Source organism: Prionailurus viverrinus, chromosome C1 (assembly GCF_022837055.1).
Source record: "Prionailurus viverrinus isolate Anna chromosome C1, UM_Priviv_1.0, whole genome shotgun sequence".
In the NCBI taxonomy this organism is placed as follows: Eukaryota; Metazoa; Chordata; class Mammalia; order Carnivora; family Felidae; genus Prionailurus; species Prionailurus viverrinus.
The window spans coordinates 45,490,049-45,506,086 of record NC_062568.1 but is presented as its reverse complement, the minus strand read 5'-3'; positions in this window follow the sequence as shown (position 1 = coordinate 45,506,086).

The window sequence follows — 16,038 nt, the reverse complement described above, 5'->3', positions numbered from 1 at the left end:
TGGGCTGTGGCCTATTCAAGATGTTTAGCAACTGGACAATTATTTACGAAGCACATATGAATTGACAGCATAATAGATTATTTTCACCTGTTTGCCCCTACATAAAATTGCTTTCACACAGTCCTCATTATGATGGACTTGAATTTATTAGCAATTATACATGAAGCTAAATAGAGTTAACAAATATCAGGCTTTAAGAATCATCAAACATTATGTCATGTGACTTTGGTACTATGAACTATTAACTACAGAAAAGGTACATGAGATATACTGTTATGTATTTAGAAATTCTTTGATTTAGTTCCTTACCAAAATGAATTGTCTTAACACACTATTAATATAAAATATGGGAAGACAGAGACTTCTACCATATGAATCAGTGCTGGAAAATAAAAACAACAATGTTTGATGCCTCTTCCTTAAATTATTTTCTTTCCAGAGGGAAACAGTGACATCTTTAGCATGGTATTTGAAATTCTTCCTATTCTGATCTCTGACATTTCCATTCTCACTTCATGCCATTTCCTGTATATACTCTATCTACTCTGGCATAGAATAAATATATGGAGGTGTTTACTCCATATGTGGCCACAGCCACAATAGCTGATTATTCAGGCAAAATCCAGTCTCCTTCAAAGGCCACCTCAGCTTCCTCTAGTCTCTCTGGCAACCATTGGCTGATCCCTGTGCTCCCAAAGCACTGAACTCCTATTTTTTTTTTGTAGTAGTCATCATGTTTAGTTTAGGAAATGCCTCCACACCTAATGTAAGGAGAGTGCTGTGTTCTATGCATCCCAACTAAACAGAGCATTTGGCCAGTAGGAAGTAGAGACCATGTTTAATTGCTTTGCATAGGAGGCACATTATATGCCAACTACGTTTTGCTCCTGTAATGTGTATCAGAATCATCAGTAGAGCTTTGTGAACATATAAGTACTTGGGCTCCAGACAAGACTTGCTGAGTCACTATCCCACAGGAGTGGGTCTAGGTTTGTGCATTTGGAGCAGAAGCTCCACAGATTATTCTAATGTGGAAACAATTAGAAAACAATTATGTCAGTACATACAAGAACTACCAGGGCAAGTTTGTAGAACAGGCACTGTGTACTAAACTTTGAAGTTTGGGGGAAAGATACCAAGTCAAATAAAATACCCAAAAGTGTGGATATGAATGTCAAGGGGACAGTAAGGTGAACGGCATTTTGAATAGAATGTTTGTGTGAGAATGTTTGCTAACTGCATAAACACAGAAGGCCTAGATCATGAGGGACTTAGAAAATTTGTGCAATCTCGAGTAGGTGAGCAGAGGCTGACAATCTTAGAGATGGGTATATCACTGAATCTTGTCATAGCAGCATGATCAGGATGAGGGCAGCTTGTTTATGAAAAATAATGAGAATAATATCATTCTTAAGAAAATATTTCTTTGAAGCTCTCAGAAATTTATAAAAAAAATTACATAATTTTAGAGCTAAAACATTTATCCTTTGGCTTTAAGTAGAATTCCACAGAAAGCTAGTTCCTCATTGAAAAAAGAAATGGTTCCATGGTTAAATAAATTTGGGATATTGGAACAAGTGGTCTATTTCTTTTTCAAAATTTGTTAAGTAAATGCATTTTTTAACTAGCATTTCTAAAATCCTGCAATATAGTGATTTATATTATAAATATCTAAGAGGGAAATATAGTAAGCAAGATTTCCCAAGCCCTTTGTTATGAACATCTTGTCAGTATGTCACTGGACACTTAAAGTTTTTCAGTGAAATTCAGGAGGCACACTATGGCATGCATACTGGCTTAAGGAAATGACCTTTGGAATTAGGTAGCTTGAGTTCAAAACCTAACTTCATGCTTTGAACTGATTTAAGTCCACCTCATTCCCAATTAGTAGGTTATTTTAGTGAAGACTATAGGTTTTGCCCTATCCCCATGCCCTTCTCCCATATGCAAGATGTCCTAAGTTACAGTGAAAGGAAGGTTGAGACTGGATTCTTCCATAGATATAAACATTTCTTGGTACACAATCAAACATGGGTCATAAAATCTATATTATGTGTTACTTTATTGGAAAGGTCTGTTTTGTTTTTTTTTTTTTCTTCCCTAGGCATCTCATCCAGGCTTTGCATGAAACAGTTACTTCAAAACAGATGCGACAGTCTTCTAGGCAGTCAGGATTCAGCTCAACTTCTAATCAGAATCAAGCTGCAGTATCCTGCTGAAATGGGTGAAGGTAGGATCCAATCGTGTCCTAGGCCCAGCATGCCCCTGTAGGAAGCAGGCACTGACGTAGGGTTAGGTGTGCAGAAGTTTTATTGGGAAGTCACTCATATGAAAGTAAAGAGGGACAAGTAGGATTGGACGGTGGAAGGCAAATCTGACACAGCTTGCTGCTGTCAGTCAAGCACTCTCTTCGATGTTGTTCAGAGAGTCCTCAATCCTGAGTCAGCTCCAAGATTGCACCAAGGTGTCTAGACTGCTATCATAGATTAATAAATCCTCCTCTTGCAAAGGAAGGTATATATGTAAATATTTCTAGCCAGTCCACATATCTGTTTCAATGTTGATTTTACCAATGAAAATATTCTTAGTCACCACTTAACACTAATTAGCAAGATCTGTGGTGGTGCTGGTTAGAGATCAAAATAGTCCCAAGTTGTGGAAATAGGCTGAGACCATGTGATCCTGGTGAGAGTCCTTTAAACTACCCATGAGTATGCATTCTAATGAAAGTACTTCAAATATTAAACTACTTCTAAGGTATAGACTAGAAGCTAACATACACAATGCTGTCTATGGCATATATTTTTTAAGTAGATTGTCAGAGGTAATGTGACATCTCTGACATTGTCAGAGGTAATGTGACATCTCCCCACTTATTAGTCTGTACTTGGGCAGTGTACTTGGGCAGGTACTTAACCTCTTCGAGGCTCTGCTTCCTCCTTTTAAAGATAAGGATAATGATAATTGATAGTTCTTCATTAGATTGTAGGGTTAGTGCTTAACAAAGGGCAAGATGGATAATGACCCTTGAGAAACATCATCTGTTATTGATTGATTGCCGGTAAGGAACATGTAACTCGGGCTGAAATAAATGATCAAAGCTACCTGGCTTGTTGGTGAAGCTTGTTGGTGAAAGAACAAGGGAGAATACAAGCTGTAGACATTGGTTGGTCTGAACCATGTTTATTTGAAACACATATATTTACAGGAGGATTACAGGAGGTTTCTTAATTGGGCTTATTTAGTATCAGTTAATTTATTTCCACCTGAATAAGACCTGTATTGTGAGATTGGACATTTTTATTGAGGAATAGAAAGGGCAAAAATATTCTTGGATTATTAGATTTGAATGCAAAGATTTTGAACGTCCACATGGCAACAAATGCATGGATAATAAGCTATCGGGAGGTGGGAAAGGAGTTAGAAAAGGATATAGAAAGATATTGAAGAAAACATAGCTTCCAAGATTAGCTCAGAACTTGCATGCTATGCTACATGCTGCTGATCATCATCCTTCAGCCAACTTTTGTAATACTACTCTTTTTATAATTTCTATGAAATATGTATCATTACAAGAAAGTCCATTTAACCTGGCTCTTTGGAGAATAAATTACTCGTTTGAATCTAGATTGAAACATTTTTCAGACTTCTAAACTCAAGGATTCATTTATTAATAAATAGCAGAATGCATTGAATTAATGTACTGTTTTAAGATAGCAATGGGTTATTGATTTCTGCAGATATTATGTATATTATCTAGGATCAATATATTTCATTACCATACTGGTATATCTTGTGTCTGGAATTGTTTTTTGAAAATGATCTTATTCTAGAGCTGACAAAAATCTATTAATGACTATCAAATTATAGAAAAACTTTACCTGTATTTATACATTATTTTCTTAAGTCACATTATCAGCATGGCTTTGATTATCTGTCTTCATGGTCTTGTTCCCTACTCTCACAACCCACTTTCCATATTTTGCATTATTTCAGGATAATATCTCAATTGTAGTAACCTTAATATTTCCTAATGTAGTTCTTCATAGAGTATTATTGTCACCATCATTTGATTACTTATTTCATACCTTGTTTAAATAGTTTTGATTGTGTCATAATAACTTTGATTTTAGATTCCCATTATAATTAGATTTTGACAATCTGTGCTATATCCATTCTAAAGCATTTCATTTGTCTGATCGTCTTAGATTTATTTTGATTATACTTGAAACACACTTGGTTTCTAATCATAAGAATAATAGTTAATGTAAGTAATGCTTTTTTTTAAGTAGAGAATTAGTATTTTGATATTTAACAGTTTGAGGGAAAACTTTTGTTGGCAAACATTGTTTCCTTAGATGTCAGAAAAATAAGATAATAAAGAGTTGATGCTACTAGTATTTACATGTTATAGGTAGAATGTATACCTTTAGGTAAATGCATGCAATACATCTATATGGCATTTCTATTTATATTCATTTAACTGTCTCTCACTTAAAAATTTCATTTATTTCTGAATTATCCTGCTACTAAAGTGAAAAGCCATGAAATGAAGAAAAAATTTTTTCATTAATTTTAATGGAAACAATATGCATTTTTTCCCAACCTGAGGTATCAGTTAAATTTTCACAGCTAGAAAAATATCTCAACTGAAAAATAAAAAAAGTTTACATAAGAAAAATAAGAACCAATTTATAAGTAAATAGCCCACTGAGAAAATTTAATGAAAGTTTATTTTTTTTTCTTTATATTTCAATAGTTATTTAGCAAATCTTAAACCATTTTGTGGTCATGGATATCTTGCACTTTAACATTTACTTATAAAAAGAGAGGATAGGAAACCACCTTCAGAACAACCTGGGTACAAAATAGGAGACTATGTTGAAATACATGGAAATACTGAATGACACATGCACAATTTCAATGGGAGTGTCCTAGAAGATGACTTGGAAAACATCTATGAAATGTGTTTTCATTCAAACATGAGGCACGATGCAAAAATGTCCCATTTGATATTCTCCAACCAAACACTTGTGATAGGCTAATTGGTTTTGGTCTTTGACTGTAACTATAATTTTAAATACTATATGCCCTCTTTTATGTATTTATTTAATGGGTTTTTAATATAAATATATCTAAGACAAGAAAAATTAATGTGAAAAAAGTCTTTTAACATGTAAAGTAGTTCTATTATATATTTTTATACTCCAACATGAAACACTCTTATCTATTTAAAACACCTTTCATTCATTTGGAATAAGTACTATTCCTGGGCTTGGGAGAACTTTAAATACTTGCTGAGAGTAATTTGTCTGTGAATTGATGAAATGAAAGTCATGCAGTTTTAACAATAATTCAGGGCCAAACCCATGTGAAAGAGCTCTCGGCAGGGTGAAGCCACTTCATTCTCCATTTTTGGACTCATCTTGGATTAGTATGATCTTCCCTAGTTTGTGGTAATTGCTCTCATTAGTAAGTTAGGAGTAAATTTCAAGTTAAATAGCTCAGCACCATTCAGTGCCCATCAAATAACCATTCAAGGGAATAAAGCTGGAAGGGGAATTCATGGCCACAGCGATTTCAGATCTAAAGAAACAAAAGAATTTAACAGGTTTTACCTATTTCATAAAATTCTTATCCAGTGTTACCTTTGAAAACTTCTGATTTAAGATCTATCCTTTATTGTTGTTGGAAATATCTTCCACTTAACATGCTTTCTTTTTTTCTCCATTAAGACACACTTAGAGATTTTCCTAGGGGTGATGGGAGAGTTGAACAGTTTTTGAAAGTTAAACTTTTATTGTCATTTACGCTATCAGTGTAAGTTTATGTTGGTGAGCATGAACGTGTCCTAGCTATTCTAACCATGGTCTGAGTACCAACAGCATTACCACTGCCTGGGAGCTTGCTAGAAATACAGAATCTTAGTCTTCACTACAAACCTACTGAAACAGAGTTGGCATTTTAGCAAGATACTCAGAAAGAAACACTGTCTCAGTTACACACCAAGTTTGTTCCAATAGGAAATAAACATTTAGAATGAGTCAGTTAGAAAGGGTACTTGGGATACAAAAAAAATTGTGCAGAATTTAAGGGAATGTTAGTTTGACCAAGTGGGTCAATTTGATGCAAAAGTATCATTCAGTGTGGTGAAAAGCAAAGCAATAGAAAACAAACAAAAACTTATAAAAGCATATAGCATGTTTCTTTATGTCATATGATAACATTATCACACGTATGAACTGAAGGGGGGAAAGGAGTCAAGAAATGCTGAAGAAATAACATAGTTTTTTTTTTTTTTGAATATATATTAGCCAAAATGAGATGCTGGCCCTATATATTCTTCTTTCTGTGACATTTATTTTCAGGGTTTATACAAATTACGTGACAAATAAATCAAATCCCATGAACTTATAGTTTATTACTGAAAGAGTAAAATGGGATATCCCTTCCCAAATTCTTTTAACTTCAAACCACTTTTAACTTCTCTGATTATGTCAGGAACGCAGTTTTGATTAAGTGCCAGTGTGTAAATCTGATTTTATAGGTTATTGCTTCTGAGAATTTCCAAATAAGAAGGCTTATTACACTGTTCTAACCAGGAAGGGGTGTCCTAATTCACAGGAAAGCTGGGGGAGAAGGAAGGCCAAGACATTATTCTGATAAGTTAGCAGGGCAAACAGGCAATGTTCAAAACAATACAGAATCCACACATTCCGGGTCTTTCTATACACTGATATCTGTCAAATCTATGTGCTTCATTTCTTTTTTAGAAGTTTCAGATATTGATATAGCTAGAACATGTAGTCTCATTTCCCACTTAATTTATAATTGTATAATCATGCAATGCATATACACCTTTACTGTAATAGTTATTTTATATTTAATTATAATTACAAAATCCGTGATTTATCTTAGTGATAATTCAGTTTTCCAATAAATGAATTGCAATTAATTTTTTTTTATATCTAGAATCAGTTCTAATGCCTGGAATTTGTTGTTTTGGCAACATTAAAAAAAGTCAAATTTGACCTTTTTCATATATTTGCTTTGAAATATTGGTATCTTATTTTGCAATAACTTTTTACAATAACTCTTAAGGTTTATTCTCATTTACAGTCTGAGTCTATATTAAATTCTGTTAGGTCTATAATAAAGACATAGAAGCTTACATTGGCTTAATATATCTCTCTTCCATATGTTCAAATAAGTACAGTGAATATTGAAGCAAAGGCATATAAATGTGAATTTGGTATTTATTTACAAATCTAGAGACAAGGTGTAACATACATAGTTTATGACTCTTGAACTTGTTTTATGATGGTTATTTGATCTAAATTTTGATCAGCTAAATAAAAGTCTCTTATACAATGGCACCACTAGTTAATATTAAATATAAGTTGTATAGTCACCTTGTTACAACATAGGGTGGACAAGACTAAAGAGAAAACGAAAGTAAGTGAAGTTAGTTCACTGTGACAAGATCGACTGGTTAAACCCTAAATCCTATATCCATTTTTGCTGGTGTAGTCCTGTGACTAAAGTGTCACCTATGGATGTGAGAGACGTAGCCAACTTCCGGTTCAACTAATTAAGATGCCTACCTGGGACTTGCTGTTTGATTGAAAATGACAGCAATTGGGAAAATGTTGGAAGCGGCATATTAAGCATAGAATTGTTCTGCTAGCCTGGGTTCTAGGAGGAGTTTGCCAGTCTGGGCCCATATATTTACCCTGGACTATTTATTACGTGAGGAAGAAAAGTACATGTATATATTTCTTTGACCAGTGTGTATTTCAGTGTCTTGGTGACAGTAGCATAGCCCTCAGTCTAAGTAATGCACTATGCAGTTTTTCTGGTGATCATAGGATGACCATACAGTTGTCCAGACTGGGAACTTTTGAAGATAAAAGGGTATTCAATTAATAATGAATGTAAGAAAAGTTGGAGGATTAAGACTCCAGGGACAGTGCATCAGTCCCAATCCCTGCTCTGGTTGTAAAGTCATTTTTCTTTCTGTATAATGGCAATCTTGTCGCTCATCTGAGCATGTTATAAGGTTCCCTCACAGATTAAAGCCTTTCCCCATGTAGTTTATAATAGGTACTATTATTTTATGAATTCAACATTTCAGATAATGGACACATTTTTCCTCCCTAAAATATTTAAGGAGTAAAATAAATGGCTGAGAAAAATTGTCACCCCAGGGTCCCTCCTTCACAGAGAACCCACATTGTACTGCCTCTGCTCCCAGCAACCATTGGGTTTCCTATTGTCTTACCCCAGAGTTAGTGTAGGTCTGCTCCCAGGAGACTTGCCTTCTCTAATTAGCCTCTCTGTGTTTGGAGTCATTGTATATATAATGAGACTAAGACTATTCAATTCCCATTATGATTGTGAAGATTAAAAGAACACAGGCACATAAGACATGGATCACAGTGCCTTGTCGGTGAAAACAGTCAATGTGCAGTGATGATAAACAAATAAAAGTTGGTCCTGAAGGACCTAAAACTAGACACATCCAGAGCAGAATTCATAATCACTTTGAAAACCATACATCTTCCTTTGGTATCTTTTTTGTGTTAATAATATCGCTAGGTATTCTGATGCCCACACTTGAGTATCTTCAGCTTTGCTTTCCTTCCTTCCTTCCTTCCTTCCTTCCTTCCTTCCTCCCTCCCTCCCTCCCTCCCTCCCTCCCTCCCTCCCTCCCTCATGTTTGTTTTTGAGAGAGAGAGTGTGTGAGCAAGGGAGGGGCAGAGAGAGAGGGAGACACAGAACCTGAAGAAGGCTCTGGGCTCTGAGCTGTCAGCACAGAGCCCAATGCAGGGCGCGAACTCACCAATGGTGAGATCATGACCTGAGCCGAAGTTGGAAGTTAAGTGTGCCCACTGCGGGTGGCCCCTCCAGTTTCTCTTTCATTACTCAGTTCCGGTTGGTCACCAAATCCTGTTATTTCTGTCTATTAGATCCTGTCCTCCTCTCTCTCTTCACCGCTGCTGTAGTTGTTCCAGGTCCCTGTGGGACTGGATAAATAAGTCTGAGAAGGACACATACTATTTGATCTCACTTATATTCCAACTGTAAAAACACTGAATTCAGAGAAATAAAGGAATGGTGGTTGCCAGGGTTTAGAGGTAGAGGAAATGGGGAAGCATTGATAAAACAGTATAAACTTTCAGTTATCAGATGACTTCAGTTCTGCGATCTAATGTTCTGTATGGTAACCATAGTTGACAATACTGTATCGTGTAGTCAACATGTGCTATGAGAGTAGAGCTTTAATATTCTCACCATAACAAGAATAACAACAAAGTGGTAATTGGGTGAGGCATGAAGGATGGGTTGACTAGCCTTACTATGCTCAGCTTTTCACAATATATACTTGTATCAAATTATCACATTTCACACCTTAGGCTTATAGGTCAAGGAAATATTTTGGATCTCTTTTTCCTTTCCTTCAACCTATCATTTCTAGGAACAGAGAACTTCTATACACAGGGCTCCATCATTTCCTGAGTTCCTTATTGAAAGGGTTGTATTCAAAACCCCTTCCCCAGCCAAGCTTACAGACAAAACTCACAGGTGTCTGTACTTGCCCCTCTTTATTTTTCTAGGTCATGGTGCTCCCATATTCTCAGAAAATAGACCACCACTACACAACATGTTCTTCTGTAGCTGGACCACAATCCACATCCCGGATGACCCTCGACACAACCCCTTGGGAAATCTGTTGCCTCCTGCTCTACCTGGCTAAGAATTGCCCCCTCTCCACACTGCTGCCACCATGGGCGCAGATGCAACCCTCTCACATCCTTAAAACCCCTTAAAAGGCCCAACCTAATAGAAACTCGGGGCTGACATTTCTCTTGATGTCTGGCCCCTATCCTCCCTCAGAGAATGAGTAAACTCTGTCTTGCTTGTTCCTTCATTCTGTGCCAATCTTTGTCACCTGTGTCACCAGTCACCCTAACCCTTATTTTCACCAAAATGTAACCATGAGGCCATAAAGGATGTAACCTAGGTTATATATCTTAGGGGTTTATTGTATAGCAGAGTGCCTTTGGAAAAATCAGAAGACCCTCATAGCCATAGTGCTACTGACTTGACATACCATCATAGCCTGATGCTTGATCGAAGGTTGATGCTTTTGGTACTTCTTTACCTGATATCAGAGGTAGGGAAAGTTTGAGATATGTCAGTCTATAAATTCTGATTCTCTTAATTAGAAAATATATACCCTTGTCTGGGGGACCTTTCTGTCCTTTATGCTTCACTAGAAAAGGTCTCAAACATAGTTTAATACACTCATGTTTTGTCTGCACTAATTGTTTTTCACAAAACAGTCTGAAGCATGAATATACAATCTTTGGTTGGCAGTGACCACTTAGTGTTCACATGTAAAATATTTCACAATTTCAAATAATATTTTTTTAAAAAAGTACTGTAGGGTATTAATTGAGGAGAGTGCATTTATTTTGATAATTTTATCATAAGGTGAACTGGATTATATTATAGCCTCCCAGAAAGATATGTGCAAGTCCAAATTCCTAGAACCTGTGAATATTACCTGTTTAGAAAAAAGATTTTGCAGATGTAATTAAAGGATTTTAAGATAACCAGATAATCCTGGATTATCCAGGTGGATTCTAAATCCAGTGACAGGCATCCTTATAAGAAGACATAGACCCTCAGAGGAGGTGACATGAAGGGCCCTCTTACAAGCTCACATGTTGGCAAAATTAATTTTCTTGCTCCTGTAGTACTGAAGTAGTTGTTTTCTTGCTAGCTGTGGTTTGGGAACAGTTCTTGACTCCTAAAAAACCTTGCTTAATGGCCCCCTTTATGTTTAAAGTCAATGGTATGAATCCTTCTCATGCTTTGAATATCTCTGAATTCCTTTTCTGCAACTAGCTGAAGAAAGATTTTCTTTTAAAGGATTTATGTGATAATCACCCAAACAATCTCCTTATGTTAATATCAACTGATTTGGGATTTTAATTATATCTGCAAAATCCCTTCATAGTACTACTTTAGATAAGTGTTAGATTGCTTAACTGGAAAAGCCATGCATACCCCACGGCCTAAGAATCTTATGGGGACTCTGTCAAAATTCTGCCCACTATAGTGCCTTGCTTAAAATAATATTTAAAAAATAGACAAAATGTATAAAACAATGGTTTTCATGTCATGGGATGTCAGGCAATGATAGATAGTAGTTGCTAAGAGATGGGGAAAAAAGGAGGAGGTAAATTCTACCAGTGCCTACATGGAGAGAGTTTCCAAGCTACCACACAGGGAGAAGAAATCGAGTAAGAGCCCAGCAGTTTCTCTAAACTAAGGAGATGGAACTAAACCCCTGTTAGGCCAAGAGCAGAGTTCTGGAGAAGAGAGAGAGAAATAATGAGAACTCTAGAAATCTCAAAGGGTTTCCTTCATGTCTTCAGTTGAACACTGATCTGCATATGCATGTGCAGAGTTAGCATGGTTGGAGAGAAAACCACTCAGAGGACTGAGCAGATTGAAGGAATGGTCTCTAGGACAAGACTGGAAATTATTCTTCTTCCTTCCAGATACAGTGGGAAATGTCATAATTGATGGGCTACTCAGAATATTCTGAAGTGCATTGTCTCAATAGTAGGTTAATATTAGCTCTAGACTAAATTCTGTTCTCATCTCAATGTAATAAAGCTTAAAATTGTGTAAGGATCAAACTGTTCCAAGCAAATAACTGCAGTCCGGGGTAAAAAAAAAAAAGAATATTTGCATCTAAAAATATATAGTACCCAACAAGGTAAAATTTCATAATCCAATAAAAATTTGCAAGCATGGAAGGAAATAGGAGAAAAGGACTTATGACAAAGTCAATCAATACAAACATGGCCTAGAAATGGTACAGATGATACAATTAGTAGATGACATGATGAAAACAGTTATTTAGCTGTATGCCCTATGTTCAAGAATGTAGATAAAGGTTATGGAGAGACATAGAAGATTAAAAAAAAAAGACCAAAATTGAATTTCCAGGGATAAAACTGACAATGTCTAAGATGAAAAATACACTGAATGGGATTAATAGTAGGGTATACTGCAGAAGAAAAGATGAGTGAATTTGTAGATATAGCAATAGAAACTATCCAAAAAATGAAAAAAAAAAACAGAATAAGACTGAAAAAAAAATGAACAGCACATCAATGAGTATGGGACACAATTTCATTTCTATATATTAATAACACATAAGCAGAAATTGAAATGTTTAAAAATGCCATTTTACCATAGCATAATGAACAAAAAATGCTTAGGGAGAATTTTTTTAAACATGCATAATAGCTGTACAGTGAATAGTTCAAAATATTGCTGAGAGAAATCAAAGGTCTAAATAACAGAGATCTGAACTCAAATACCTCATATTGCTAAGGTGTCAATTATCCCCATAAATTGGTGTGTATATATATTTTCAACATAATCCCAATTCAAATGCTATGAAAGCTTTTTAGATTGACAAATTGTTTCTTGAAATATCTAAGGTAGCAAACTTTGACAAAAAGAAATTTGAAGGGTTTAACTACCTGATTTCAAGACTTATTTAAAGCTACAGTAATCAAGATAGTGTGCTATTTGTCTAAGGGTAGACAAATAGATCAATCAAACAGAAGAGCGAGCAGAGAATTAGAACTATACCTTGAATTTTGACAAAGAAGCCAAGGTAATTAGTGGATAAAGGATAGTCCTTTTAGTAACTTGTGTCAAAACAATTGCATATCTATATGCAGAAACATGAACTTCAGTATTTCTTACCATATATGCTATAAACTCAAATCATTTATGCACCTAAATGTAAACCCTAAAACTACAGACCTTTTGGAAGAAAACCTACGAGAAACCTTTATAATCTTGAGTTAAGCTAGTATTTCTTAGGTATAACACTAAAGTATTTATCCATGAAAGAGTAAAGGATAAATTAAGCTTCATTATTACTTAAAATTTTCACTCTTTGAAAGACATTTATAAAAGAATGAAAAGACAGGCCACAGACTACTTATCAAATTTTGATAGAGAACTTTTACTCAAACATACAAAATAACTATTAACATGCTCATAATGAATTCAATAAAAAATGGGCAAAATATTTGAGCTAATATTTTATCAGAGATGATATATGAAATATGTAGTAGGCGGAATAATGGCTTCCCAAAGATATTTATGTCATAATCCCCAGAACATATGAATAGGCTACCTTTTGGCAGAGGGGAATTAAGGTGGCAGATGTAATTAAGGTTGCTAGGCATTTGAAGTTAAAATAGGGAGATTAGCTGATATAATTGGAGTCCTTTAAGGACTGTGTATCAGAGGCTGAAGAGTCTGGGTCAGAAATATGCAACGTAAGAAAGATTCATTACTGGCCATTACCAGCTTTGAAGATGCAGGAAGGGGCCATGAGCTATGGCATATGTGGGCAGTCTCTAAATGTTGAAAAAGTCAAGAAAAGAGATTTACTCTTTAGAGCCTCCATAAAGGAATACAGCTTGGCCAGTGCCTTGATTTTAGGCCTGTCAGACCCATTTCAGCCTTCAGACCTCCTATAATAAGTTTGTGTTGTTTAAAGCCACTAAATAATTTGTGCTAGTTTCCTATTGCTTCTGGAACAAATTAATACAGACAGTAAATAAGTACATGGGTAGTTGTTCAACATCATTAGCATTAGGCAAAAGCAAACTAAAATCGCAATGAAATACCATTGTACTAAATATTAGAATGGCTAAAATTAAAAATACTGGTCATACTGGGTTTTGGTGAGGATGTGGAGGAACTGAGACTCTCAGACACTGCTGTTGGAGATGCATGATGGAACAGCCACTAGGAAAACACTTTGGCAGTTTTTTTTAACAGTTTAATGATCTGTCTATCATATGCTGTATCTATTCAACTCCTGGGTATTTAGGTGAAATAACAGCATTTTATATATCTTTTAAGTTTTTTAATTCATTTTGAGAGAGAGGGAGGGAGGGAATCCCAAGCAGCTTTGTACTAGCAGTGTGGAGCCCATTGTGGGGCTTGAACTTAGGAAACGTGAGATCATGACCTGAGTTGAAACCAAGAGTCAGACACTTAGCCAACTGAGCCACGTAGGTGCTCTGAAATGACATTTCTATACAAATGTTTGTACGCAAATGCTTATGTATTTTTTTTTTCCACATCCAGAACTGGAAACATTCTAATTGTCCATCCACTGGTGAATGTTCATGCAAAATGTGGAATATTTCTACAGTGAACTTACTCAGCAATGAAAAGAAATGAGCTATTAATACATGGTATACATAGATCAACCACTAAAATTGTTTTTTTCAATATATGAAATTTATTGTCAAATTGGTTTCCATACAACACCCAGTGCTCATCCCAAAAGGTGCCCTCCTCAATACCCATCACCCACCCTCCCCTCCCTCCCACCCCCCATTAACCCTCAGTTTGTTCTCAGTTTTTAACAGTCTCTTATGCTTTGGCTGTCTCCCACTCTAACCTCTTTTTTTTTTTCCTTCCCCTCCCCCATGGGTTTCTGTTAAGTTTCTCAAGATCCACATAAGAGTGGAACCATATGGTATCTGTCTTTCTCTGTATGGCTTATTTCACTTGGCATCACACTCTCCAGTTCCATCCACGTTGCTACAAAAGGCCATATTTCATTCTTTCTCATTGCCACGTAGTATTCCATTGTGTATATAAACCACAATTTCTTTATCCATTCATCAGTTGATGGACATTTAGGCTCTTTCCACAATTTGGCTATTGTTGAGAGTGCTGCTATAAACATTGGGGTACAAGTACCCCTATGCATCAGTACTCCTGTATCCCTTGGGTAAATTCCTAGCAGTGCTATTGCTGGGTCATAGGGTAGGTCTATTTTTAATTTTCTGAGGAACCTCCACACTGCTTTCCAGAGCGGCTGCACCAATTTGCATTCCCACCAACAGTGCAAGAGGGTTCCCGTTTCTCCACATCCTCTCCAGCATCTATAGTCTCCTGATTTGTTCATTTTGGCCACTCTGGTGATCAACCACTAAAATTTTAAGATACTGTATGATTCCATTTATATTAAGTTCTAGGTCAATGGCTCTAGAATGATAAAACAGATCAGTAGTTGCCTGAAGACAAGAGCAGGGCTTGGCACCATAAGAGAAGGAGGATTACCAAGGGGACCAAGGAGCATTGGGGATGTTATGAATGTTTGTGAACTTGACTGTGGTGATGGCCCCATGGTGTGTGCATATGTTGGCTCTTAGCCCTACACTTCCATTATGTGCAGTTTATTATACCTCATAAATATTGTTAACAAATTTAAAAATGGGAATTCTGCCACTGCTTTTGTATTAGTTGAGGCACAAAAGATTAAGACTTAGGAAGTTAACTTAACCCACATTTACAAGAGAGGTATCAGACCATTTATACAAAATTGTTTTAGCTGTGACCTAAACCTGTCAGGAAACTTTACATTAGTCACTTTGAGAGTGTATAGAGGAGGCTTGAGGATTGATCATGAGAAGTTGATGAGTGAGGGATTCTTTAGAATGAGAGAGCTGTTAGCTCTGCTAGTATTTTTTTTTTGTTTCCTATCCCATATGGTGGGAAAATACTTCAAGGTTACCGTAAACTAGTGAGCAAATAAGGACCTTTAGAAAACCCCTTAAAGACCTGCCCTAAGAGCTCTGGAAGTGGGGGCAGGCAGAGACAAGTGCCTGATTTGTTTATCACAAAAGGCTGAAGCTGAGAGTCCAGCCAGTTGCCTGACAGCAGAGCAAGGGAGGAAGGCCGTAGTGAATGTGAGCTGAGTACCAAAAATACCAGGGAGGTACCTATTTTGTTTTGACCAGATGTGAGCTACATAGAAAGAAAGCTGGTGGTGAGTTGTGCAGGAAAGAATTCTGATAACACAGATCACCTGGAGTATGACATGATCCCAGTAGATAGTTTCCTGTAGGGTGGATTACCATGAGTTCAGAAATGAAGCAAGAATGTTCACAGCCAGATGAAGGAGGCAAT